We start from the raw sequence: 7,741 nt of genomic DNA on the forward strand, positions 1-7,741 counted from the left end.
AACGTCATTTTTAAAGCTCCCGATAACGAAATCTAGCTGCAGAGGCCAGTGTGTGGGCCCCAGCCTCAGCAGCTGTGCTGAGCGTAGCCTTATATGATCGATTGCCAGATCCCTGTACTTGGCAAGTGGCAAACCAGAGCCAGTGGGACCCGGGTGCGCCCTGGTTTGCTATTTCCGACCATGGGGTCCCAGGGAAAAAGGTGGTTCTCCTGCACAGACTAGTGTTCAGTGGAGTCTAATCTCACAGCGAGGTTATTGTTTCTCTTCCCATGGGATGAGTTTTTTCATAGCAAGTCAGTTAAAAAGGCATGTAAGAATTTCAGGAGAACCTGCTCCCCCACCCCCATTTCTAGCTTTGTGGTAGAGGGAGGCCACACCCAGCCAAGCCCTGCCAATCTCAGCAGCCTCCTGTGGAGGGCAGCAAGGGAGCTGGGCTGGAAGCAGGGGAAGGAGGTGGAGGGAGGGCTCCAGGCAGGAGCTCTGAGCTGGGATTCCAGGCAGGTCATCTGGAGGCAGCTGCACCACTAGGCCTTCCCTCCCCTGCATCTGTAGAAGGGGGAGCAGACTTCTGAGTCCTTCAGGACACGATGCCTCCCCCTAAATGTGCTGGAATGCTATGTTTCTTAAAAAGAACTGAGACACAAAAATTATTATTTTTCTATAATTTTTGAATATTTATTTTTTTTCACGTGTTCCAGACAATGTACTAAGTTCTTTCTACACATTATCTTATTTAGTTTTTACAACCACCCTGTGAATTAGATGCTATTACTACTTCCATTTTTAGGATGAGAGAATAATTTGGCAAAGGGCACAGCTAGTGAGGGGGACAGTGGAGACTCAAAGCGAGCTGTGTTCTAGCCTGAGTCCATGAAACCCACAGTTCTCCGAGTTATTAATCTACAGTATGTCTGTTTTTCTTGACTAGATCCCAAGTTCCCCAAGGGCAGAGGCTGAGTGTTATTTGGGTTGAAACCTGAGCTAATGGTAAGTGCTTATGACCTCCAGCCTCGTGGACTTTTAGAATTTGAGCCTCCAAGAGAAATGAGGACATTGCTGGTGATGGGAGCAGCAGGAGCGAAGGCCTAGCATAGGAACTGGAGGTGGTGGTGCTTGGGGTTGGGGAGGTGGGCAGAGCAAGGGGGCTCCTAGGAGTGGAGCAGTGGGTGCTGGCCGGGGCTGGCAGATGACAGGTTGGAATACCTGGGGGGACCCAGGGGAGTGCTGTGTACACCCAGGGCAGGACATGGGAGTTTTATGTGGCAGCCACTGGGGACAGGGACGTTGGTGGCGGTTGAGGTGAGACATTAAGAAGAGAAACTAGCAGACAACAAAATAGTCATAAGGATGTGAAGTACAGCACAAGTGAGAGTCACTAACATTGTGATAACTATGTATCGTGACAGGTGGGTCCGAGACTTACTGGGGATCGCTTTGTAAGTTTTATCAATGTCTAATCACTATGCTGTACACCTGAAACTAATATAACACGGAATGTCAAATGTAATTGAAAAAATTTTTTTTAAACTTCAGTTTAAGGAAATAAAAGGGAAACCAGTCTTAGCTCGGCTCCTTTTTAGTACTAGGTCATCTTTGCTCAGGTCTCCTCTCAGTTAGAGAGCCTGAGGGACGTGTTAATTTAAAAAATCGGGAAGCTTTTGCAGCTTGTTTGATTTCACAGGGTGAAGCATTGATGAGGATTAACAAAAAACAAACAAAAAAAGAAACAAATAAATGGAAGCATATACAATGCTCATGGATAGGAGGCATTAACATCATTAAAAGGGTCATACTACCCAAAGCAATCTATAGATTTAATGCAATTCCTATCACAATACCAACAGTGTTTTTCACAGGAATAAAACAAATAAGCCAAAGTACATATGGAATCACAAAAGACCCCAAATAGTCACAGCAATCTTGAGAAAGAAGAATGAAGTTGGAGGTATAACACTACCTGATATCAAACCATACTATGAGGGCATAGTAATCACAACAGCATGGAACTGGCATAAAAACAGGCATATAGATCAATGGAACAGAATAAAGAGCACGGAAATAAAACCATGCCTATATGGGTTAATTAATCTATGACAAAGAACATACAATGGGGAAAAGACAGTCTATTAAGTACTAAATGGTGTTGAGAAAATTGGACAAATGCATGCAAAAAAAAAGAAAGAAAGAAAAGAAAAGAAACTAGACACATTATTCCACCATAAAAAAGGTTAAACCCAAAATGGATTAAAAACTTAAACGTAAGACCCCCCAAACCATAAAAGTTCTAGAAGAACACATGGGCAGTAAACTCTGTGACATTGCTCTTAGTAACCTTGGGGAGCAATGTCTCTGCAGGCAAGGGAAACAAAAGAAAAACAAATAAATGGGACTATATCAAACGAAAACGTTTTGCACAGCAAAGGGAACCATCAATAAAATGAAAAGACAACCCACCGAGTCAAAGAAGATAGGCAACCATAATTAACTATAAGGGATTAATATCTAAAATATATAAGGTACTTGTACAACTTAACACCAAAAGATAAACAATTCGATTAAAAAAATGGGCGGAGGACCTGAATAGACATTTCTCCAAAGGGAACATACAGATGGCCAATAGACATATGAAAAGATGCTCAGTGTCACTAATCACCAGAGAAATGCAAATTAAAACCACAATATCACCTCCACCTATCAGAATGGCTACCATTAATAAATCAACAAATAACAAATGTTGGCCAGAATGTGGAAAAAGAGGGGAACCTTGTGCACGGTTGGTGTGATTGCAAATTGGTGCAACCCCTATGGAAACAGAATGGAGTTTCCTCAAACAATTAAAAATAGAGCTACCAAATCCCACTTCTGGGTGTTTATCCTAAGAAATCCAAAACACTAACTCGAAAAGATATCTGCATTCCTACGTGCCTTGACACATTATTCACAGTAGCCAAGATATTGCACCCACCTCAGTGTCCACAACAGATGACTGGATAAAGAAGAGGAGGTACATAAATAAAATGAAATATTTCTTGGCTATAAAAACAAAACCTTACCATTTGCAAAAACATAAATGGACCAAGAAGTTATTATGCTAAGTGAGGTAAGTTAGACAAAGACAAATACCATATGATTTTACTTATATGTGGAATCTAATGAATGAAATAAATGAACAAACAAAACAAAATCAGATTGACAGATACAGAGAACAAACTGATGGCTGCCTGATGGGAGGAGGCTGGGTCAAAAAGGGGAAGGAATTAACAAGAACCAATTGGTAGTTACAAAACAGTCATGGGATGTAAAGCACAGCATAGGGAATGTGAACCAGCCCAGTGGGAGAGGATGTTAAACAGACACATCTACTGATGTCACCCCAACACAATACACACACACACACACACACACACACACACGAAAAAGGTCACTGTGAGGTGTGAATATGTTAATTGCCTTGAGTGTGATGATTATTTATCAATGTATCTCAAATCATCAAGTTGTATACCTTAAAGACATATAATTTTCATTGTCAATTATACCTTAATAAAGCTGGGGGAGAGAAAAAATAATGAAACGTCTGATAAAGGTTTAATATCCAAAATATATAAGGAATGCATACAACTTAGCACAAAAAGAAATAGGATATCAGGAGTAACTTGCATTTTAACTGTATGTTTCTTCCCATCCCACCTCGTTGCTTCCTCCCATGAAGTAACCACTACTTTAGTTGCTTGGGTTTCTATAGACTTTGATCACATATGTAGAATATGCTTGCAACAAATGTTGTTTAGATTTGCTTGTTTTTGATCCATGTAAAAATGGCATAGTACATGTAGTGTTCTGGAACTTGTTTTTAAAAAACTCATCATCATATTTCTAATATTCACCCATCTTTCAGTGCATGGTTTTGTTCTTCCATTTTCCCTGATGTAGAATCACAACACAAGTCTTGTCCATTGTGCGTGCGTTCTCCACACTTCCTCAGTTTTTCTGATACTTATGGCCATTGCTGCTATGGCTATTCTTGTACATGTAGCCCTGTGGTTGTGTGAGAGTTTCTCCTGGGTGCACACCCAGGAGTGGAATTGCTGGGCTGGAAAGTTTGTTCATCTCTATGAGACAATGCTTGTGGGTAACCTGGACTTGGTCCTGCGGACTATGCGGTGAGTTCCTGCAGTGATGCCCACAACACCCTCATCCCCCAAGTGATGGGGACAGAGGCCGTTCTACACTCCTCACAGCCCTCTCCACCTCCTCCTTGTCAGTAACGCTCACTGTTCACGATGAAAAGGAAGCAGACGCAACTCATAGCTCCAAGATCAGAGCTCACAAGCCCTGGCTGGTTGTCCTCAGCACCACCGACAGTGTCTGGGGATGCTCCTCCGTCTGCTGCAGCAGGGCTGGCACAGTGAGAAGGGACTGCTGGAAAGGCCACCTGTTTCCCTTCTAGGTGAGAAAGACACAGCCAGACGGATGTTGTTATAGGGATGATCCAATTCTGCTCTAATTTATAAATTGTGAACCCATTGCTTGTGTCTGGAGGTTAGTTGTGGTTATCGAACCGGCCACGTGGGGGCAAGAGGGAGACAGGAGAGGCAGAGCTGGAGAAGGAGATGGGATGATGGAAGCAGAGCAGGGAGATGAAGAAGCTGAGCTGCAGGCTTTGAAGATGGAGGAGGGGCCACAGACATGGGATGCAGGTGCCTCTAACAGCTGGAAAAGGCAAGGACACCAGAAAGAACCACAGAAAGAACTGCCATGTGCGTGCCTGGATTTGTGCTGTCTGACTGCTAAGTTTGTGGTAATTTGCTGCAGCAGCAGTAGGAGACACTTTGTCTGGTTTCCATGGAAGTGTGGGTGAAAGACCTGGATGTTCATTGTGGGAAAGAGGCCTGTTTCAATGAGATCCGTGTCAAGTAAAAAATGGAAACGGATGGGAAGTGGGGGCTGCAGGTCAAGGATAGCACCAAGGAGGGCCTTGCTCAGGGCAGCAATCGGGGTCCTCCCCACCTCGGTTACCCTGACAGCCTTTCTCTGTGTCCCCTAGATGTAAAGATGCCCTGAGGGCCAGCCTTTGGGTCAAAGCAGAAACTCCCGGACAGAGCCAGCACCCTGGATCCTGGATTTGGGGAAAGGCAAGCTTATTTTTGGAGGACACCAGGGCCTGGGTGAGGAAGGACGGGCACAGGACACTCGAGACTCAAAGGGCCCCACCCAGGATATGTGCCCTACCCTTGGGTGCAGGTAATGACCCCAATGAAGGATCCTTGTTCATCTTTGTGAGGACACAGGATGGCCCCTATTCTGTGCTCCTGAGACGCAGGGCCCATGTGCAGAGGAACAAACGCTGGGAGGTGTCCATGGCCTGTTCCTGGGCCGTGTGAGGACAGCCGAGCACTCTCCTGGCTGGGCTGCAACCCTTCTCATCCCTGCCTTTCCTTTAGCCTGTCCCCCCATCTCCCACCCACACCCCTCCTTCTCCCAGGAAAGAGACGGGCGCTGGGGTAGCTTAGATAGAAGTTTTCCCTGTGTGACCCTAGAGAGAAAGGACCCAGAGTTTGCCTATGCCGCCATCTTGGTTTCTCCCCCAGAGGGTAATTTTTTGAGTGTCTATTGCATATGATAAAATTTGAAGGTTGCTGTCTATACTTTTCCCTTTGTACCAGATATAGACCAACAGATTCCCAGGCAGGTTGAGGACACGGAGAAGCACATCCTTCCCTTCGGCAGCATTGGGCGGCACTGACTCAATAGTGAGCTGGGCAGTGGTGGGCAGGCTCCAGAGGGTTAGGAGTGAGGCTAGGAGGAAAGAGAGAAGTTGATCAAGATTTGGAGCGATGGGATGGAGAGATGAGTCCATGGGTCCTGAGCAGGTTTCTTCGTCTCTCAGCCTTGGTGTGTGTGTGTGTGTGTGTGTGTGTGTGTGTGTGTGTGTGTGTGTGTATCTCCTGTGGTCAAGTGCAGCAGAATGGTTACCAATACCTTAGCAACGCTGCCCTTATGTCCTGTTTGAAAACTCCCACGTGCCAGTCTGGCTCTTGGCTCCTGAGGTCCAGAAATGCTCACAGGCACCGCTCAGACCCCTGTTGACACACAGAGTCATCCTAGTTTGTCACCACAGGGTCACTAAAGATCCTGTGTCCACTTTCTCACCTGTCTCTATTCTGCTTTCCTTATAGCACTTGTGGGTACCTGACATCACATCTAGATCTTTCCTTGTCTGTCTCCTCTCCATAGAAGGTGAGCTCCATGGGGGAAGGGGCTTGTCTGCTCTGTTGTACCCCCAGGGCCTGCAGCAGGCTGAAGTGCCTGTGGGTAAATGAATGAGTGCTCCCTTGGTCCTCCACCCCCTGGGTTGCATGTGCCCATTTCTGAGGTTCATGGTAAAGACAACGCTTAGTGCCCCTGGTTAAGTCTTTCTTGTGTCACCCTGACACAAATTGTTATTATTATTATCAGTTTTCAGAAAGCATTTCAGTGATGAATAATTTGTAAAACTTACCATAATTGAGGTTTTCCTGTCCCTCACCACCTCCAGATCATGGGATTGTCCTGCTGCTGAGCCCCCTCCCCCATCCTACACTGCTCCCCTGTCCTCTCCCCTCAGGTCTAAACAGAAGCCCTCTGTCTGCTCTCAGAGCGCTGTGCTCCCAGAAGACCCCACCCAGTCTATGTCTCCCCTTTTCCTGTCCACCCTCAGGATTATCCCTTTCTTACCCGTCAGCAGGAGCCGCTGCCAGGGGACGCACCCTCTGTGCGCAGAAGCTGAGGGGGACTCTATGGTGTCTGCTCTCTGTTGTGTCCCTCCCTCTGTGAGAAGAGCTCAAGGTCCAGAAACACTCACAGGCACTGCTCTCCCTGCTGCTGGGACCTGCTGAGCCTCTTCTAGGGACAAGATCACTTCCCTGGTCTCATGGGTAGGGGTGGGATCTGTGCCCAGGTCCCTCCCTCATCCTCCCCTTCTTTTGGCCTCTCCTCTCCCACCTTCCTGGTTACCTTCCAACTGAAGGTCAGATCCTGGGAATTGCTGAGGCCTCTGCTTCTTCAGTGATTCCCCTCCCGCTACTCCCATAGGCACATTACCTTTTTAGATAAGCTTGAGTCTTGGACATGTAGTTGGAGGTGAGGGGAATTCCCTAGAGTGCAAGTTGAGTGCACAGTAGTGACCCGGGACCTCTCTTATCCTGTCTGGCCTTATGTTTCAGACCATGAGCCCTGGGGTGACATGAAGAACTCTTGTCACAGGGATGTCATCCTCTTATGCATGGGATCACCTGTGGAACTTGGTAAAGATGATGATGCCTATAGGACACTGTAGAAATGCTGCTCATCAGCTGCCCAGCTAATGTGGATGCCCGCCAGGCTGTGAACTGGGGTTGTGGCAGCCCTGCCCCTCTCCTGTGCACAGGAGTGTCTGCAGATCCTGTTCAAAGGCAGATTCTGAGAGCCCTGGCTGGGGAGCTCAGTTGGTTAGAGCTTCCTCCTGATATGCCAAGGTTGCCAGTTTAAACCCAGGTCAGGGCACCTGCAAGGATCAACCAATAAATGTATCAATAAGTGGCCAAAACCAGTTTGGCTCAGTGGATAGAGCATCGGCCTGCGGACTGAAAGGTCCCGGGTTCGATTCCGGTCAAGGGCATGTAACTGGGTTGCGGGCACATCCCCAGTGGGAGGTGTGCAGGAGGCAGCTGATCGATGTTTCTCTCTCATCGATGTTTCTAACTCTCTATCTCTCTCCCTTCCT

The sequence above is a fragment of the Myotis davidii genome, unplaced genomic scaffold (genome assembly GCF_000327345.1).
Source record: "Myotis davidii unplaced genomic scaffold, ASM32734v1 scaffold1369, whole genome shotgun sequence".
Taxonomy (NCBI): Eukaryota; Metazoa; Chordata; class Mammalia; order Chiroptera; family Vespertilionidae; genus Myotis; species Myotis davidii.